Below are 9,753 nucleotides of genomic sequence, written 5' to 3'. Positions count from 1 at the left end.
ATAAAACCGGTACTCTCAGTTGTAGCAATGGGTCCTATAGATGTCAGGTCGTCGAGAGCAGGCTCGTACTTTACTCCGGCCTGTGGTGGTCACTCTCCATAAGACTGTCATTAAAATGTCTTTGGTGATTAAAGGGACACTTCAGTCCAGGCTTTTTTGTCGTTAAGTCGTCTTACTTGGGTTACCTCAGCACAAAGAAAGCAAGATAATGTCCACAAAGAAAGCGCGCCATGTGTCTGTAATTTGACCTGTGAACTTTTCAGGTTATGATATCAAGTGTTGTCTGAAGAACAGTATGGTCCTTTTCTACAACTACATGAAAGTACATACTTGGTTTTGAATTTATTTTTTTAGTATTTAATTGGATTTTTTTCCTTAAAGGAATAGTCCACCCAAAAAGAAAATCATTTAATATATTTATAATTAATTTTATAATCTTAGTTTTAATTTCCATCTTTTGTTATACATTCTATGTATATTAATCTTTTATTATGATTATTATAAACTACGTCTCATCTTCAATATTTTTACTTTATCTGTTAATGTGAAGTACTTAAAGGGATAATTCACCCAAAAATGAAAATTCTGTCATCATTTACTCACCCTCAAGCTGTTCCAAATCTGTATAAATTTCTTTGTTCTGTTGAACACAAAGGAAGATATTTTGAAGAAAGTTTGTAACCAGGCCACTTTGGGGCACCATTGACTTCCATAGTAGGAAAAAACTACTATGGAAGTCAATGGTGCCCCAAAACTGTTTGAAACATTCTTCAAAATATCTTCTTGTGTTCAACAGAACAAAGAAAATTATACAGATTTTGAACAACTTGAGGGTGAGTAAATGATAGAATTTTCAATTTTGGGTGAACTATCCCTTTAACGCTTGTAACGCTTTTCATTGTAAAGCACTTTAAGCTGCATTTCTTGGTTGAAAAGTGCTATACAAATAATGTTTATTAGTATTGTCATATTAATTTACTCACCCTCATGTTGTTTCAAACCCATATACATGTCTTTTTTCCATCCTTCTTTTTTCTTCAAACAACATTGGACCCCATTGACTTTCTTTGTATGCACAAATAAACATTTTTTTTCAAGATGTTCTTTTGTATTTCAAAGAATAAAGTCATACAATAAATGTATGGAATGACATTAGGGTGAGCAAATGATGGCAGAATTTTCATTTTTTTGGTTAAACTATCCCTTTAAGATTAAGCATGATGCCTAAAAAGATGTTTTATTACAGTAAATGAACCTGCAATGAATTAGCTTGACCCCAATGCGAGGACATTACATATTATTCATAAAACTTCAGGCTTTCAAAATGTTATTCATATCTCAGCATTTGAGTGTTTTTTTTTTTTTTTTTTTTCCTCTCCCACAATTTTACAGCATTATAAATTTTGGCCCAGTCTCAAATTTACCAGCCGTCAAAACTTTTCCTCAACCAAACTCACAGACACAGTCCAATCGCCACTTTTCTTTTTTTCACGTGAGTGTAGAGAGTAATGTTGTGTAAAAAGAAAGGAAGAAAGAAAGAGTGGATGAAGGGGGAAAATCTCAACACTTGTATAAATTTGTCAGTCAAAGTTTTTGGGGCAGATCCAGCTGACAGTTTGGACCAGAGTGTGTTCTTGATAAAGGCAGCGGTGCCTAATGGGAACCATATGCCGGCTCTCTGAATCAATGAACCGTAAAGTTTAATGGAGAACCTCCAGTGTGACCCTGGCCATATCCAGGTGAAGTTCTCTGTATAATGATGTATAGGGAGGGTCCGGGAGTGTGTCTCCTTTTCTAAGTGATCCATCTCTCCCACTGCCATTAGCGATAGGAGCTTAAAGTGGCCCATTGGAAAGGAAAATAGATGCTGTCCATTGTTTGATGTGTGGAAGTGTCACTTAAAAATGTTGGTCTGTTATCTCTGAAGTCATTTTGTAATGTCGATTCAGAGGTCATGCCATGTTCAAGTGCTCTGATGTGCTGATGCGTATTTGACAGAAGGTGCTTTTGGACGTTTATCGCTGAAATGGATCTGGTGTTGTTCATTAAAAAGTCTTTTACTGTGTAAAAGAGGATTCGTCTACTGGCTCGGTTTGCCTCCTTGGAGAAGTGCATCAAGGAACCGAGCCCTGAACACATGGTGTTTGTGCCCTCTTGGAATTTCCTCACAAGTAAGCGATGAATGTTGAAACGCTAACTTGTACGCTGCAGATGAAAGTTGCTCCGCAAACACTCTGAGGAGCAATCAGAACGATTGAGCAATGATTCTGCTCTCGGAGACGGCCAACTTTCGGCCTATTTGTGATGCGATTGATCCGAAGCCAAAAGTGAAGTGCGTGATTGTGTAGCTCTAGATGTACGGAAGAACAACTGGCAGTGATTAGCATATGTTTGAGAGGATCTCCTCGTAGGACGAGCAGCCGGTCACCGGCGAGAAAATTGGACTCGCAATGCCCGGATCTGGAGACGTCCCTCTTTCAGCACCTGATCTGTTTCACTGCAGGGGCGCCTTGTTGGGAGTGCAGGATATAAGGATGCTGTTTTCTAGCCCTCTGCAGGCTCGAGAAACACTAAACAGAATCAGGACCGGGGTTGAATGAGTTCTTTGATCTCCTCGTCTTTCTTCACTGAGAGGGATGCTGGTGTTTAGTTATTATAAAGGGAAATTTGACACTTCATGGAGTTGTCGTTGTCCGCCCACGTGATGCAAGTGAACAAATGGTCTTGTGGTTTGAAGGACTGTGGGATACAAACATTCCAACACATTTCGTTTTCAAGGGCAGTGTTTTCCCTACACTATTTTTGTCTAGAGATGCACTCATCCAGTGCCTAAATCTGTATCCGCACTGATTCTAACCTATGTAAATGTTTGGGTTATCAGTTAGATGTGACAGGTCCCAAATTTGATGTTGCATGTTATTGGAAAAAGTACCATAGCAATTTTTTTATCTTCCAATAAATGGTTTACACTTCTATTTTTTAAATTTTTTAAGATTATTGACTGAAGATTTTCACTGGAATTACTGAAAATGTTGCCACTACATTGTCATGTAGCTTTTCTATTATACACTTTTTTTTTTTGATTATTATTAGTATATTTTGATTAATATCAGACTATTCTTGTGCACTGAAACAAAGTCACTGAGATATGTCTGTGCCTTGCAAAAAAATGGGACATTGGTAGTAGACACATCCTCTGCTTTCCAAAGAGGTACAGAAATTAAAAGGTTAGTTCACCCAAAAATGAAAATTATCTTCTTTCAGCCAAACACAATCGGAGTTATATAAAAAATATCCTGGCTCTTCCAAGCTTTATAATGGGAGTGAATGGGGCTTGAGATTTTGAAGCCCAAAAACACATCCATCATAAAAGTAATCCAAACAGCTCAAGGGGGTTAATAAAGGCCTTCTGAAGTGAAGTGATGCATTTTTGTAGGAAAAATATACATATTTATAACTTTATAAACTATAATCACTGGCTTTCGACAACGGGCGTATGCGAGTCTAGTTCCAGCGGAAGAGTGATCTCTGACCCGACGCATGACGTATTGATAAGATAAAGTTATAAATAAGGATATTTTTCTTACAAAAACCCATCGATTCGCTTCAGAAGGCCTTTGTTAACCTCCTGGAGTCATATGGATTACTTTTATGATGGATGGATGCACTTTTTTGGGCTTCAAAATCTCGGGTACCATTCACTCCCATTATAAAGTTTGGAAGAGCCAGGATATTTTTTAATATAACTCCAACTGTGTTTGACTGTAAGAAGAAAGCCTTTGTTTTCCTTGTGCATTCTTCATCCTGAGGTCCAGTGTGGCTACAGTTCTGTCCCGCCTGAGACCCACTAATTATCAGTCTTAACTGCTCTACAAATCCTATTTCAGCATCTCAAGGCTGCTGACAGCCATGCCAAACATACATTTCTTTGGAGGAGGAGGGAAGGAAGGAAAAAGAGCTGTGGTTTTCAGGCTTTTGACCAAGAGCATCTGCTGCTGATCTGCTTTTATTTTCCTCATTAAACTTGCTGCTTGTGCACAGAAATGGCTGCCGCTGTGCATTAGCTATTCCTGCCCAAGAGGCAGTGCCCACAAATCAGTCCGTGAGAGGATTCCGAGCCAGAGCTGGTTATCACCTCCATTAAACTTTCAGCAGCCATTTAAGAGCTTTTGGAAAAACTGTATATCAAAAAAAAAAGACACATGCTGGTGATGATCGTCGTGCCCTCTAGCTTTGGTGTGACTGTTTTCCACACGCTCTGATTTTCCATGCAGACTAGCAAATTGTGGATAACTCGCATAGCCATTGTGTATGAAGAGCATTCTGGGAAAAAGAAGTACCAATATAACTCTTCCTTCACGCACAGGGCCTTCCAAGCACCCAGCTGAGCCGAAGTCTTTAAGATTCTGCCCGAGTCTCACACATCTTAATACATCTGTCAGGTCTTGTCAGGCTGTCTATGACAAGGTGGATCTTTCAGGCAGTAAAGTGCAATAATGTTCTGTAATTTCCCACATCCTCCTCTAATCTTAGCTAATGAAATTGTCATCCGACACCGTGTTTGAAGAAGACTCGGGAAAGCGGCGCTCTGTAATTGACTGGATGCAGCAGTCATCCCCAGACTCACATCTATCATCTAATCTAGTTATTGCACTCACAGAAAAAAGACAATATTTCGCTGTTTCATTGCTTTTTTTTTCCTCTGAAAGCATCTCAGTAAATAAATTAGCCAAGCCAATATTGCAGCATTTATCTGTTCTGTGTGACGGATTTATGTGCATTACAGAATAATGTTTTTACTGCCGATAAGAGCGATGCGGAATTCTGCTGAAAGCTACAATGTTGTGCTTTCTGTGATACGTAAACAAAACTTTCTTAATATCATATACTGAGATAATAGTATTTTCCAAATCTTAAATAAACGATACTGAGCAGAAGCCTGTCTTGCATCAAGCCATAACATGATTTATAAAAGTCAATATTTCACTTTTCGACTCGTATAAGATAAAATAAAATGTTAATGGATGTGATAAATTATGTTTAACACTGCTGATTTTTTTTCAAATTGCCAAAGCTAATAGTTATACAAGATTATTTCATTTCAATTATTTAGTTTTCTTTCCATAAAAACAAATCAAATGTGTTTTTACGTAAAAGTATGTAATTAAATATTTTAATCAATTGGCCGCCCTAGTAGAAATAAATTACAAACTCAAAATAGCCTTTTGAATCAACTTGAGGCTTGTTTTGAGTGACTACAGGTTAAAAGGTCAGTCAATGTAAAGTTATTACTCAACCTTTTGGGGGAGTGGTTGAGATCGCTCTTTATTGAGAAAGTATGCTCTCGGCGGACAGACTCCGAGAAAGACAGCGATTTATGCTATAAAGAGAGAGAAAGCGCAGGCGTGCAGCAGCTCTACACATGTGCGCTACGCCGCCTGCTCATAGCTGTTGTTAAGGCATTTTGAACTGATTTTTGGGGATATCATAAAGCAAAAGATAAATTTGTACTCCTGTCAGGAGAAGCTCTGCTCTGACTGCCGCCTCGTGGGATCGAGGAGGAATGCTATATGTCCACAGTCGTTTGCAGCAAGAACGCCGTACGCCACAAGCCCCATGACATCATTAGGGTGCCACAGGAAATCACTCTTCTGTACTCTCACCTGTTCCCCTGACGTCTCGCCGCACTATTTAGAGTCAGAAAGATCTATGTGGAGTGAAGGAAATTGAGCATGCGTCTTTTCAATGTACAACATGCTTTTAAATTTGTTAGTATTCATGCGGCTCACTTATCTTTGTGCTTAGGGTTTGAACAGGCTCCAGAAAGATCTTGGCATGCGCATATAGCAGAACTGCCACGCTGTATTGCTTGCCTACAATGGATGCCTCTAACACATGGGTCTCATGCATATCTCTGAACGTCATGTTCAATTCAGATACGTATTTATTAGGGGTGTAACAGTACATGTATTTGTCCCAAACAGTTGCAGTTCGGTGCATACCGTCAGACGACAAATACAGTCAGTCACAGGCCGATCCATACTCCAATCCAGAAGGGGGTGTGCGCGGTAATGCAACGCCATTTGCTAACAGCCACAGCAGTAAAAAGAGCAGAAGAAGAAGAGACAATCTATGCACCAACCCAAAACAAGAGTTCAGATGGTACGCATGAGCTTGCTAGTACCCTTTACAGTTTTGAATGTTGTCTTACTCTTATCTGTATGACCATAAATGATGGAGTATTTTAAGTTGTTTCCACTACTACAATCCAGTGATGAAATATGCGTGTCCTGGAAATGGGAAGCCTCAGGTGCCGCATCACTCGCTGTCTCCTCGTGGAAAGGTGAAGTTTCTCTCCTCCTCGCTCATCTTTCCATGATTTCTTGAAAAAGCGTAATAATGAACTTGTGCATCTGCCACTGTCACTGCATTTATTAGGGGTGTAACAGTACATGTGTTCGTCCCGAACCGTCACGGTTCCCGGTAACTACCACAACAGGAACAAGAGCAGAAGAAGAAGAAACGATCTATGCGCCAAAAACAAGAGATCAGATGGCACGCAAGAGCTTGCTAGTAGCCTATCCGCTGAGTTTCGATTAATTTTTGTGACACGTTCCACTAAAAAGGAAACCAGGATGGCAGAGAGCAGTATTCGGTTTGTTTTCTTTATTTTACAAAAGCTTAATGTTTTGTTATTATTGTGGGTGTACACGAATAAAAATAGTTTTACAGTTGTCTTACTCTTATCTGTATGACCATAAATAAGTTGCTTCCGCTACTATAATCCAGTAATAAAATATGCATACAGTCAGACGACGAATACAGTCAGTCACAGGCAATCCACTCTCCAATCTAGAAGGGGGTGCACGCGGTAATGCAACGCTGTTTGCTAACCACCACAGCAGGAAGAGAGCAGCAAGAGCAGAAGAAGAATAGACGATCAATGCACCAACCCAAAACAAGAGTTCAGGCACGCAAGAGCTTGCTAGTAGCCTATGCGCTAAATTTCAATTAATTTGTATGACGAGTTCCACTAACTTCACGGAAAGGAAACTGGGACGGCAGAAAGCGGCATTCTGCATCCACCATTGTCACCACATGTTAATGATCTCTCATGTGCAAAGAAAACTAATCTCTGCACAAGTTTTATTTTCCATTATTCTATTTATTTTGTACTTTTATAACACAAGAGATGCTTTTCAGTTTTGTAGCCGATTGTGACCAAAAATCTTTTGGTTTTTTTATCAGCCCTACAAAAAATATGACCTATGCAAGAGTGCATTCTGTTGACTGCTTAGTGCTTAATACGTTTGTTTTGTTGATTGTATGGTTTACTGCTGGCTGTGTAACAAACTGCCCCTTGGGGATAATAAAGTTGACCTTACCTTACCTTACCTTACCTGTAATTTGCAATACTGTCTGTTCAAAATAAATGAAAAGAAACCTAGCACTGGGGATTTGTTGCTTTTCCTGTTGTACCGAACTCATATCAAACCGTGACCCCAAAACTGAGATACGTACCGAACCGTGACTTCTATGTACCTTTACACCCCTAGTATTAATGCATTTAATTCTTTTAATGTTGGAATAGGTCAACGCCGCCGAAACCTCCTGCTGAAAATAATGCTGGTTGCCGTCTGGCCAATCAGCATCTGCATGTGCCACAGAAGTGTGAAGCATGTGTTCCCACTGTAAATAGATCAATAAACTGTTTGCATTCCTCCGGGGGTGCAAATGTTGAGACGGCCGGATTCTTGTGCTTTGAGAGATTAGCCAAAGCGAGCCTCGCCATGAAATTTCATGGCGTGAGAACGGGCTCTTTTGAGTGTCGGGAGGTTGAAGGTGGTTCTGTGTGGCATGGGGTCCTGTTGTTTGGCCCTAGGCAATAAAAATGAGATTTCTACTGTACCTGCCAGCTGAGCTTCTTATGATATCTGAGGCGCACACAGAGCGTAACATTCCAGAGGAAGCACTATCAAAGGCTCGGGCCCTCTGTAATGACATCAGAGCCCTCTGATGTAAACAGGCGTGACGGCTCTCTGGACGCAAGTGCGGTTTCACAGAGCGTAAGTAAATCGTGCACAATTACAGTAACAACAGCTAGTCGGGCGGCCTGCGAGTGATCGCTCACAATGCTACTGCGGCCTTCCCCTTGAAATCTAACAGTTTGTTCTCGCTCACTCACAATCACACATGCTTTGTCCTGGTGATACCAAGAGCTGTAACTCTGACAGCAGAGATGGTTGTAAATGTTGTGTGGCATGTGGTATCAAATATTTATGGCTGAAAATGAGAGTGCTGTAAATGGTGCAGGCATTAGTTGGCTGATGTTACAGGAGATGGAAATATCTGATTAAAATGTTTCTTAGTTTGTTAAATGCTCTGAAATATGATGCCACAGGACTGTTTAAGATCTACATAAGATTTTGTTGTACTAAATTGTTTCCAGCTCTTATTATAAATCGTCTGTTGGCCGACATGCATGTATGGCAAAACATATTTGAATGAATGGTGATAATCTGTCATTTTAAAAGACATTGGCAAGCTTATGTACAAGTTGATAACAATTGATAGCATCTGTTGCATGCTTTTGATTAGAGTTTACAGAGTGCTTGACTCTTGCATTGCCAATACAAGATCTTGACCAAAAATGATGGACCTCTTGATGGAAATAAATGTTGTGATGTTATTTCCATCAAGAGGTACATCAATTTTTGGTCAAGATCTTGTATTGACAATGCAAGAGTCAAGCACTCTGTAAAGTCTCCTCCAGCACATCCTAAAGAATTCAAGGTCTGGACTCAGAGGTGCCAATTCATGTGTGAAGATGATTCTTCATGCTCCCTCCCAACCATTCTTTCACAGTTTGAGCCTGATGAATCTTGACATTGTCATCCTGGAATATGGCCATGATGATTTTCCTACATGGTTGTTTAAGAAATTAAAAGCAACACACTCCATCAATTAGGGTTAGAAGAACTGTTGCCAATCAAACATAACATGCTAGAAACATAATAATCACAGCAATAATGATCCAGTCTTAGCCTCCAAACAGCGACTTTTTTTTTTATTATATATATGATATATTAATTAATTTAATCTATAAAGCAGTTCTGCAGTTCGCATCCAATAGTGTCAGTGCAGTCAAATCATTAATATAATTGAATATTAAGTGTCCCCAACTAAGCAAGACAGAGGCGACAGTGACAAGGAACCCAAACTCCATCAGGTGACAAAATGGAGAAAAAAATCCTGGGGAGAACAAACATGGCGTGATTATGATTCAGGCTGCACCACCAGTCTGAAATCAGATTGTGGACTGGTAGCATTCAAATATTTCATCCAGTTCCTTTTGCTTGAAGATCAGATTTATCATGCCAGTATGGAGACGAAGCTGGTTAGTCTGTTTTCACCATTCAGGGGTGTGTTTCAGGACCATTCAGGGGTTTCAGTAAATGCACCCCAGGTCAATTTGCAGACCTGTTTTCAGCATGAAACAGTAGGTGGTTATTATTATATTTGTGACAGAGTAATCAACCGATCATAGTGCTATGGAGGTATTGCCTGTTCTCACATGACTTTTCTCACTTCGTTTTTCGCTGTTAATCCTTCGCAATTGTGCCATACATAACTCCATCTGAATCTTGATGTTGCTTTCGGACATGATTACACGTCACCATTTGATCTCGATTTCATAATATTTGTCTTTATTATTTGTTCCGCTTTCACGTCCAATTGATTTTGGAACGCACT

The sequence above is a fragment of the Ctenopharyngodon idella genome, chromosome 14 (genome assembly GCF_019924925.1).
Source record: "Ctenopharyngodon idella isolate HZGC_01 chromosome 14, HZGC01, whole genome shotgun sequence".
NCBI classification, from domain to species: domain Eukaryota; kingdom Metazoa; phylum Chordata; class Actinopteri; order Cypriniformes; family Xenocyprididae; genus Ctenopharyngodon; species Ctenopharyngodon idella.
The sequence above is the reverse complement of the archived record's forward strand: the minus strand, read 5'-3'. Positions refer to the sequence as shown.